Below are 10,050 nucleotides of genomic sequence, written 5' to 3' on the forward strand. Positions count from 1 at the left end.
TACAGACATCTCAATTGTTAAATAATTTGCGGAAAAAGACCTATGTAAAATACATACCATTAACTTCTTTTCGTTTGTCTATACAGATAATAAAAAAAAGTATTGGTTGTGTTAGAAATAGCTTATACAATTTCGAGTTTTGATTGTGTTAAAAATAGCTTATACAATTTCGAGTATTGGTTATGTTAGAAATAGCTTATACAATTTCGAGATTTGGTTGTGTTAGAAATAGCTTAATGTACAATTTCCAGTTTTGGTTGTGTTAGAAATAGCTTATAAAAATGTCTAGTTTTGGTTGTGTTAGAAATAGTTTTAAAAAGGACTAGTGTTTAATGTTTAGTGTTTAATGTGCAAAATAAGAATATCACATAAAAAGAGTTATTGTAACATTATTATATGTTATGTCAGTTGTTTCAGGTATTTGTATAAGATTTACTTACTTTCATTAATAGTCATTTACTATAGTTAAATTTCATGATATTTCAACAGATATGTCCTCAGATTTATATTATGTTCTTTTTGTTCGACTAGTGAGCCCTAGTAATTTGTATGTGCCCTAGAAATTTGTATGTGCCCTAGCAATTTGTGTATGATGGGGTGGACAGGGGGTACCTTTCTCCCACCTCCCGCCCCCTATCTCCCATCTCCCACTTTTAGAATCTTTTTTTCTCTCCCACCTATTTTTTGTCTCCCACCTCCCACCTCCCACCTCCCGCCCCCTATCTCCCACCTCCCACTTTTAGAATCTTTTTTTCTCTCCCACCTATTTTTTGTCTCCCATTTCCCGCCCCCACCTTCCACCTCCCTCAAAAGCTGTCGACCCCTCGTGTATGGTGCCCTTTATAATTCTATGATATTCTAATCGACTGTGTCTATTGTCACTAACAATCATGAATCGCAATATCTTTACTACAAAAAACCAATAATGAAACTTGTTTTAAATAGATGGCCGCACGGTAACCTATAGTTATTTGCATCCACGTCATCTCAAAAAAGGATTTTGATGGATAGTTGCCAACTTGGCAGTCATACCACATCTCCTTATTTCTGTTGTGTAGAGTGTTTAATTTTACTCTCAGGGAAATTGTATTATTCTAACCGTAACATTTGTTTTTAAAAAAGCATCATTAGTTCTTCAAATTTTAAAATCAACGTGCTTTGGAAAATAAAAAAAAAATAATACCACTTTTTTAATTGATGTTTACAGATTACTAAAATGCATGCATACATACCATTATAGTGTTGTTTTATTTGTTCTACAAAAGTCCCGTATGTAATTAGTAAACAGAAGAAGACACAAAAGAAGAACTCTAGTTAAAACGACAAAGTGTGTGATCCACGAAACACGTTTATAATATTATAAAAGTTAAAAGTGATTCGTATACGATTGAATAACCTGAAATTTAATCATCGACTCCAAAAAATTTAAGAATGTCCTCAGTCCTATAATCCCCCAAACTAGGATAATAAATTGAAAAACCAAATTGGTATGCACATATGGTAATCCCATGAAATATTCCGGCCGGCAGTTAAACCATAGCTAAAGAGAATGTCTTTTTGTAGATGTATAAGGTCATATCAACGACCAGTCGGAATTATATCTTTTAATCCGATGGCACGTTCAGGGAGAGTATCACGCTATCGATTTGCACATTCAACCCTTAAAACAATCTTTAACCGGTTCGTAGACTGGTCAATAGATACAGTAGTGGTACGTTAATCATTGACATGGTCATAATTATAAATTATAACTCTAAAGGGTGTTCTAACCCAGGATTAGATTACTTAGTTGTATTTGGCAAAACCTTCCGAAATGTTAGTGTCCTCAATGCTCCTCAACTTCGTACTTTATTTGGCCTTTTTGGAATGTTTTGATTCGAGCGTCACCGGTGAGTCTTTTGTAGCCGAAACGTATACAAATTTTAAGCCTGGTATATATCAATGATGAACTCCTGTATGTTTATTACTCGTACTAGATACATTTAATCTGTAGATGGAAGCTTCTGTCTGTAGTCCGCTGTTTATCTTAAGAAAGTGCATGTACATTGTCAAAAAATGGAAGCTTTTGGAAGGGAGCTTTAAGCAGTGTTCAAATGTAATTGACTATTTCCTAATACCGACTTTTGACTCCGGATTATATAATTTTTCGACAGGTTACATGTACCTACTCAGACAGTGGTAGGACATCCTGATACTCGGTCAAATAAGAGCAAAGAAAAGTAAATCAAACATATAATCGGTGCAATGTAGGGGGAGTTTACTGTTTCCGATGATTTTGTCGTGCATAGAAAACATAAAACAGTTAATTCCTCCCCCTCCACCCAAATTGTACCGACTGTAAGCTTGATTTTACTTCTTAAAGTTGCTCTCACTTGACCGAGTATCAGGATGTCCTATCACATAAGTAGGTAACCTGTCATAAAACATAATTTCAAGAGTCAAAAGTCGGTAATATGAAAATATTCAATAGATTTAATGTTAACCACCATGGGCACAAAAAAAAAAGGTTTGCCTTTATTGTCAGGAAACTTCATGCAAACGCGTATTTTTCTACCTCCAATTACAAAGATAGTTATTTCTTATGGTACTACACCACATCCAAACCATGAAAAACACATTATGATGACGATGGGGAAGAAAAATATGTGAACAAAGACTGATTTCCTGTCCTTTATCTGTATGGCTCGTACTACTAGTGTTACTTAGGTACCAGTATGTTAAAGGGAATAGAACCAGCATTGATATGAATATAGATGATCAAATTTAACATAAACTTACCTCTTGGTTCTTTTCGTGGATGCTCTAAAAATATTAGATAGTCATATTCCGTCATACGTGTGCATGCAAAACAAATTTCTTGGTAGAGTGGTCTAAATACAGCACAAACAACATTTTCCAAAAGACCAAAAAGTGAAAAAGTATATTTTAACAAAACGCATTTGACTAGCAGGTCGAACAACGGATGTTCTTAAACCCTGCTGACTGCCATGGCGATTGCCAAATAAACGGATCACCAGATGTAAAAATGGATCTTAATTTATAAATTAAATACAAAACAGAAAACAATAAACTTGCGGCAAAGATACATTTTGTGAGGGAATTCGATGTTTGCTATACCACTGTTCATTTCAACGCACTTTATGACGATACCACTTTATCAATATGAATGAAATTTTTTGCAGTGTTTTAAGAAATAATTTTACTTTAGAATCGCGTATCATTTGTGAACTATTAAATGTTTTACAAGGACGAATTTTTTGTATAAAGTCAATAATTGTGTGAACTTTTGAAGCCCAAACTTTTTATAGCCTTAAATACGCTAAAAAAGTGAAAGATCCGAAAACTATACCCATACAGAACGACATGTTTTTGAAATTGTAGCAAAACTTTTGGTTGACAAATTTTAATTCGTTATTGCATAAATATTAACTTGAAATATCTGTCATTTTCTCCCTACCCAGTTTACCTCTATTACTCATTATGATGTGGACTTGACATTGTTATTGAATCTTATGCAATTTGATTGGATTAAGTTATTATTAGATTACCTTCAAACTGTTCATGCTTTTTCGTACGAGTATATTGATTAAATCAGAGCGTGCATGAATGTGTACAGAAAATTAAATGACCTGCAAACTGGACACTGGACCAGTCCATATTACGTTTTATCAATGAATAGATTTTTTTTTATTTCCCAAATTACAGGGCCCATAAAGGGCATAAAATCAGATACAATTGATTTACATAATTGGTAACAACAACAATAATAGCGGCATATAAATAGATATTTAGTATATAAGCATTGGTCAGAATCAGATGAACGAAACTTAAGGTATGAAAGGTAACAATTGCCACTTTTTATCTTTTCACATAATTTTCCACATACACATTAGATAAATTATTTTTGATAGCCTATTGCGGAGAAAAAAGAGAAAGTTTACTGTATTAACGTTCTATTCCATTAAATACGCCATTTTTCGAAGATAGATGCAGAAAAACATTTATGAACGGCTACGCCAGGTAAAATTGTTGTTTATCCTAAAAAAAAATACAATTTTCAGTTTCATTAGAATATTATAATAATAATAAATCCCAAATTTATGTAGTCATTAGATAAAGTCCTTATATGTCCGATCTGCCTATTTTTGGACATCAAAATACAATACGATCGTTTTAAGGTCAATTTCGTCTACCTCACACAATCTTGTTAGGCACTATAATGAAATGGACCTGAAATTTATTTCACATGTTTCCTGAAAATTGATAAATATCAAAGCAACATAGAGCTGTTTGTTCTAGTTCGTATAATGACAATTTAATGTCATGTTTGTTTGTGATGACCCCCCTTTTCGGGATTGCATCAGAATTATAGTTATCTCGTATCGCATGAGGATGACACATGTCAACTGAGCAATTATGTTTGGGACTTAGTTGAAAATATTTTTAGTAAGCTGAAATATATATTTATTTTTTACATGTTTATGTCTTGTAAGATATTTTATTTCTGTCCCGTTTTTCAACATTTGCGTCTGGAAAGTTGAAATGTTTTAACTGAATGGTTAATTTAAATTAATTATGAAAATGGTTAAAATTAAATCAATAAAGGAAATTATTGCCCAGTTACAAACACTACCAGGGGATAATCCATAATGATTTTTTTTTCAGTTATATGTTTCAGCACATGTATAATTAACCCCAACTTTAGCCTGGTAAACTTGTTGTCTCCTTGTAAAATATAAAACATATTTAAAATGATTTCCTGCTAAAGTCTTATATTGATATAAAGTTAAAACCGTCTTGCTTCTCACTAGTCAACACTCCTGTCCTATCAGGTTTAATTCTTATATATATGGATGAAAAATAAAAGTCCACAAAACATTAACATGGCAGCAATTGCTTTTACAGCCTTTAAGACTTTGATTTTTTTTTTACAGAAGAGTGTCCACCATGCACTTGCATTACACTATAATAATAGTAGAATAGTATGATATACAAATAGATGAAAACTATATATACATGCAACCGTAATATTAATATAATATATAACAACAAACCAGTGTATTCTCTGGAACTATTATTATATTAGTATAATAGTCCAAGGTATACTGATTTGTATCACTACAATATAATAGTTATTACGGTGAGGTTGAATTTCCTGTCATTTATTCATCATCCAAGCACGAACTTGTATAAGAAAAAAAAATCTCTGTAAATTAACCTCAGTTTCAGGTATAGAGATGTGATCTGTTTCTGTGACATGTGCTTTTGACCATCCACAAGAACCTGCGGTCATCCGATGTTCAGTACTTCAGTACTTTGATTTAAATTGTGATTAAAACTATGTACATAGGCTAATAATAAGTTAAATGAATTTATGGATAACAGCTGGTGTGAGCTGTTCTCTGAAATTGTAAACTGTAGTGACAGCAACTGTATGGATTGGCAAAAAATTCCACTGGGTTATGGTATATGGAAAAAATGAAAATTTATATGTATTTTTTTTGGTTGAAATGTGTCTGAAAGTGAAAATTAATTATGTTTTTTGCGGGTTTTACTGTCTAATGGTATGAGAATAGCAGATGGGATTGCTACGATTTGATGTTCTTGTAGTGTAGGCCAGTTTAATGAGTTTATCATGTCTGTCAGACTACTGATGTTATGGTACCTGTTACAGACATATCTGGCAGCTCGCCGTTGGACCATCTCGATTTTAGAGGTTTGTTTAACTGTGACTTTTATGGTCATACATTTCAATGTGCATAGTGCATATAAATACTGTATGAACAAAAAGAATCTTTCGATTAAGGCATAGAAAATATATATAGCAGTAATGGTTACAATTAGATTTTGAAAGTTATGCATTGAATTTCACAAAACAAAACTTTGAAACAGGAAATGATTAAAAAAGCCACAAATTCCAATCCACGTCGATAAGTGTTTTATTTTATAAATTTTACTACTTACTGCACAAAGTACTTCCACACACTGACTTGACAAATGTTTCGACTGCTACTGGATCCTGTATTTCAAAGACAAAGCTCGACATTTTTTTCTAATATCGTCTTACTAACGTCACCAATTCTTATTCCATAAATAGTCACTCCAGATACTTGCAAATCTGAAACTATCTTTGTCGTATCTGTTTGTGTACTAGATCTGCTATCAGTGAGGATGAATATAAACTTTTCAGCACAAGGTCGTCCCCCGCCATGTCCTCCGGAGAAATAGTGATCTTTTATGTCCTATTTTTGTATACATAAAAGTGGTATTAGCTTCATGTAATTTTGAGTGTAGGAGTTGGAAACAAATTAAATATGTTTTGAAATGTGTCAAACATGTATCAGAACGAACTATTGAATAGTAAATCGCTATTAGTAAGCTGTTTGCTTCAATTTGGTCAACATAAGACTACAAACGTGGCTGCTATATTATTGTCTTGCAAGACATCAATGGGACTCGTGATGTTACCTCAATTATTAAAGTTGGATTGCGCGTGTGCTTAGCATGTTCAGTTATTCAAATAAATAACTCATCATAGATACCAGGATTGAAATTTTGTATCAGTAAGTGTCAGTTGCAAATGAAACTAAGAATGGTAGGGAAGACAGTTACAATCGTTGTATAACTTTAGAGAAACGTCGTCATCTAATGTGTTTAGGTCTGACAATGAAACAAGTACTTAGTAAGAGAACAACCATTTAACTCAAAAGGGAGGATGATATTGTTTTTGTCTATAAAAACAATTTCTGATTAAAAAGGAAACAAAAAATAATAAACTGTCGTAGCAATGGCAAAAATTAAGAACTCAGAAAAGCTGTTTTATAAACTAAGGAAAACAAATATTCTGGTTTAAGTGTGTTTAAAAAAATCTTACTCCATGCTAGAGTTCCTTGTAAAATCCCAAACTTTATAAGAAATGCTTTCGATCAGATTTACATACTACCTGACTTGCTTTATTTTGAATTCAAAATAAGTTTGTTGATTTTTCAGTCCATTCGTGACCTTTAAGTGATAAGTCAACAAGACGAATCATTGTTCCTTCATTAATATGCATAATGCATGTGCATGTGCATGTACACTCAATGTGCAACGGCGGACGATCGAAAATAAAATATCATTTTTTTTCTTAAAACTCGTTGAAAAAAGATCTCGCTACGCTTGGCGGTACCAAAACTATAACCCCCGCCCCTCGAAGTTAAATGGTCGTTCCCTTATGACGGAGGATTGCGATTAATTTTGTTGTATTTTCATCTGTTATTAAACGATGTGTGTCACGTGTCATAATTCATGCTTCGTTGATTTTGATATTTTCCCTTTTTTTGTACGTGAATTTATTGTGTTATCATGGTGAAAAGAAAAAGAACTTCTTATCATATACCTGCATAAAGGCAGCAAGGTAAACAGTACCATTGCGTTGAGGATTTAATGATCGCACAGCAGCTTTATATCCTTCAACATTAGAATACTCGTCAAAATAGAAATTATCCTCCTCGGTAGCTGAAAGGACAGCAAATTGTACCCCTGTTGGTCCCACATTACTGAATTTATCCATGACTTTCATCATGAATGGTTTTATGACCTTGAAGCTTGAAGGTTTGTCGATATCTAACAGGAAAACAACATCAGCTCCTACCAGACAGTCTTTACTCTCTAACTTGTAAAACAAACCAAAAGGTATTTAGTTTAAAAGCATCCCAGTATAATCTTTAGATACATGTATATAGACATAAAGAGCAAAACATTATTTAATAAAAATTCAACATACAGTGGTCAGAAAGTTAAAGGTCAACGTGTACCAGATGACCTGCGCATTTATCCTTTTTTTTTATGTCATGTTCCTTTTTTTATCTTTTCTGTTGTAATGTGTTGCAATGTGATTGAAATGCAGATCCTGTGTCGTCAGAGCAAACCATTTCTAACTTTAGCATTGCTATATGATGATTTGAGGTATGTGGGGTGATAGGATGTGTTTAACGTTAAGATGATTCTAGTCGTCAGTTTATATCTTTTTCGTCTGGAGACGGGATGGGTTTTCTATACTTAATAAAACTGGAAAATGTAGATCACGTGACGAAGAAAACGACATTATGTTATCTAAAAATGAAAAAAGTTAAGTTTTACCTGAAGTAGAAGATGATGTTGATTCATACAGTTTTTCCCATAACATTCTATCACTGTTACTTGCTGACGTTTGCATGGTCATCAATAAACCCTGGAAAAAATATAGTTCAAAGTTTTACTCTCCTTTGCTTGGTTCTGTTTACAATTTTATACCACGCCAAACGTGCTTTTCTCTTAGGTGAACTGATCATTTCGCAAAAAAAAACCGCCTTCTTCAGGTTTAACAAAATATTATTGGATTCTCCTTATTTGATCAGATCACCGTGTCGGGATCGTTTCTTATTGAGGTATATTCACATCATTGGTGGTTAATAACACAGGGTCCAAAATTTCTTAAGAGCCCAGATCCCACGTGCATTGAGCCCGGATCCTTACCGACGGAGTTAGGAGCCCTATCATCACGTTTCTATTTAACAATTTTTCATAAAGATGTAAATGTAAAATAGGTTCAATGTTATTTTCTTCTTATTTATTATTAAATACGAGAAAAAACCCAAGCAAGCACATCAGAATGTACATTTGTTTTTTATCTTTTATTTCAAATTTTAACAACCTCCCTTTCTATTCCCGATGAACAGGAGAAACAGACAAACCAAAAACAAAAAACAAAAACAAAAAAAAACCCAGTAGAGAACAATGCTCTCATTTGCTGAAAGCAAGCTCAAAACCACTTGTTTTAATGACCAACCCACATCTGGGCCACTCATTGACCGCATAATTGAGTTTCACTAATTCCTATTATTCCGTCTCCGAATTCGAAAGCTGTCTGGACATTTTTCTTTTTGTCTGACTTTAGAATCTAGTTTCTATTTCAGTGTGTATATTATTGTACTAATACTTCAACTTTAATACACATGTTAACATCTAGATGTGTTTTTGATTTTCTATGTCGTAACATTGACATATATCCACATCTACGTGTATTTATTTTTCTTATTTTACACCACTACATTGTTTAAAAATACCAGCTGTTGTCGGAAAATTAAAACAAATAGAAGTGTTTGCAATGGATTCATAAATATTCATAAATACATGACTGTATTTACACATGAAAAATATGTACATATTGTGTACCTTACTTCAATAATATAAAACATTTCCTCTTTCGTAAAGATGGGTCCAGAAACTGTATAAAAGCCTACAGTGTGGGAATTATGTTGGCGTTTTTTTTTCTTTTTCGGAAATATTTGATGTGATGACATAAATATTAAAGAGGTTCATGGTATAATTATTTCATACCCCTCCCCCCTCCAAATGTTGGAATAGCGAAGTATACTGATGTCAGAACAAACAAGCACTTACAAGCAAAATAATAGGAAGTTTCATCTTCTCCAATCTCTAGAAAATAACAACACATATTACATTATGTCAAAGAATCTGTTAATTATAATTTAATATTAGACAATTAAAAAAACAAAACAAAAGGAGGCGTTTATTCAGATATAATTCACCAAATCAACAAATTAAGTAACTGCATTTAGATTTAAAATATCCTGTGTTTGATAATAGAAATTAACACACAACCACATTTTTAAATACTCGTTGATCATATAAAAAATAGAAAAATAGAAAAAAAAGGAAAAAAAATGTTGACATCTAGAATCCAACATCGATCTTCAACGGTAGACAGCTGTATGTACAATATAAACATGTACATACATGTATGACAGGGTTAAACAAGTTTTCTTTATAGACCCCAACTTTCCTTTTTACATGCGTGCGTGTAGAAACCGCTCGACTACGTCCGTCCGTCCGTCCGAAAGAACTTGGGTTACTGTAGGAAACTTTAATCAAAGTTTTCCTGATTTCTATGAAAAGGGATGATTTGATATTTGGTCTACTGCTTGATAATGTTGAATGGAAGCCAGTAAGCAGTTTCTACATCCGCCGTGTAGCCAGTTTGAATTTAGACAACACTCATTGTACAAG

General features: G+C 32.9%; 1 long non-coding RNA gene across 1 annotated transcript; it reads right to left on the reverse strand.

Annotated features, from left to right (window-relative positions):
- Positions 1-2,778: 2,778 nt before the first annotated feature.
- Positions 2,779-9,459, reverse strand: LOC127721814 (uncharacterized). The gene is made up of 5 exons (XR_007991484.1): positions 9,424-9,459; positions 8,122-8,212; positions 7,379-7,650; positions 5,965-6,242; positions 2,779-2,802 (listed from the first exon to the last, which is right to left on the reverse strand). It is a non-coding gene; the product is annotated as an uncharacterized LOC127721814 (long non-coding RNA).
- Between the last annotated feature and the right edge of the window lie 591 nt (positions 9,460-10,050).

The sequence above is a fragment of the Mytilus californianus genome, unplaced genomic scaffold (assembly GCF_021869535.1).
Source record: "Mytilus californianus isolate M0D057914Y unplaced genomic scaffold, xbMytCali1.0.p SCAF_12, whole genome shotgun sequence".
In the NCBI taxonomy this organism is placed as follows: Eukaryota; Metazoa; Mollusca; class Bivalvia; order Mytilida; family Mytilidae; genus Mytilus; species Mytilus californianus.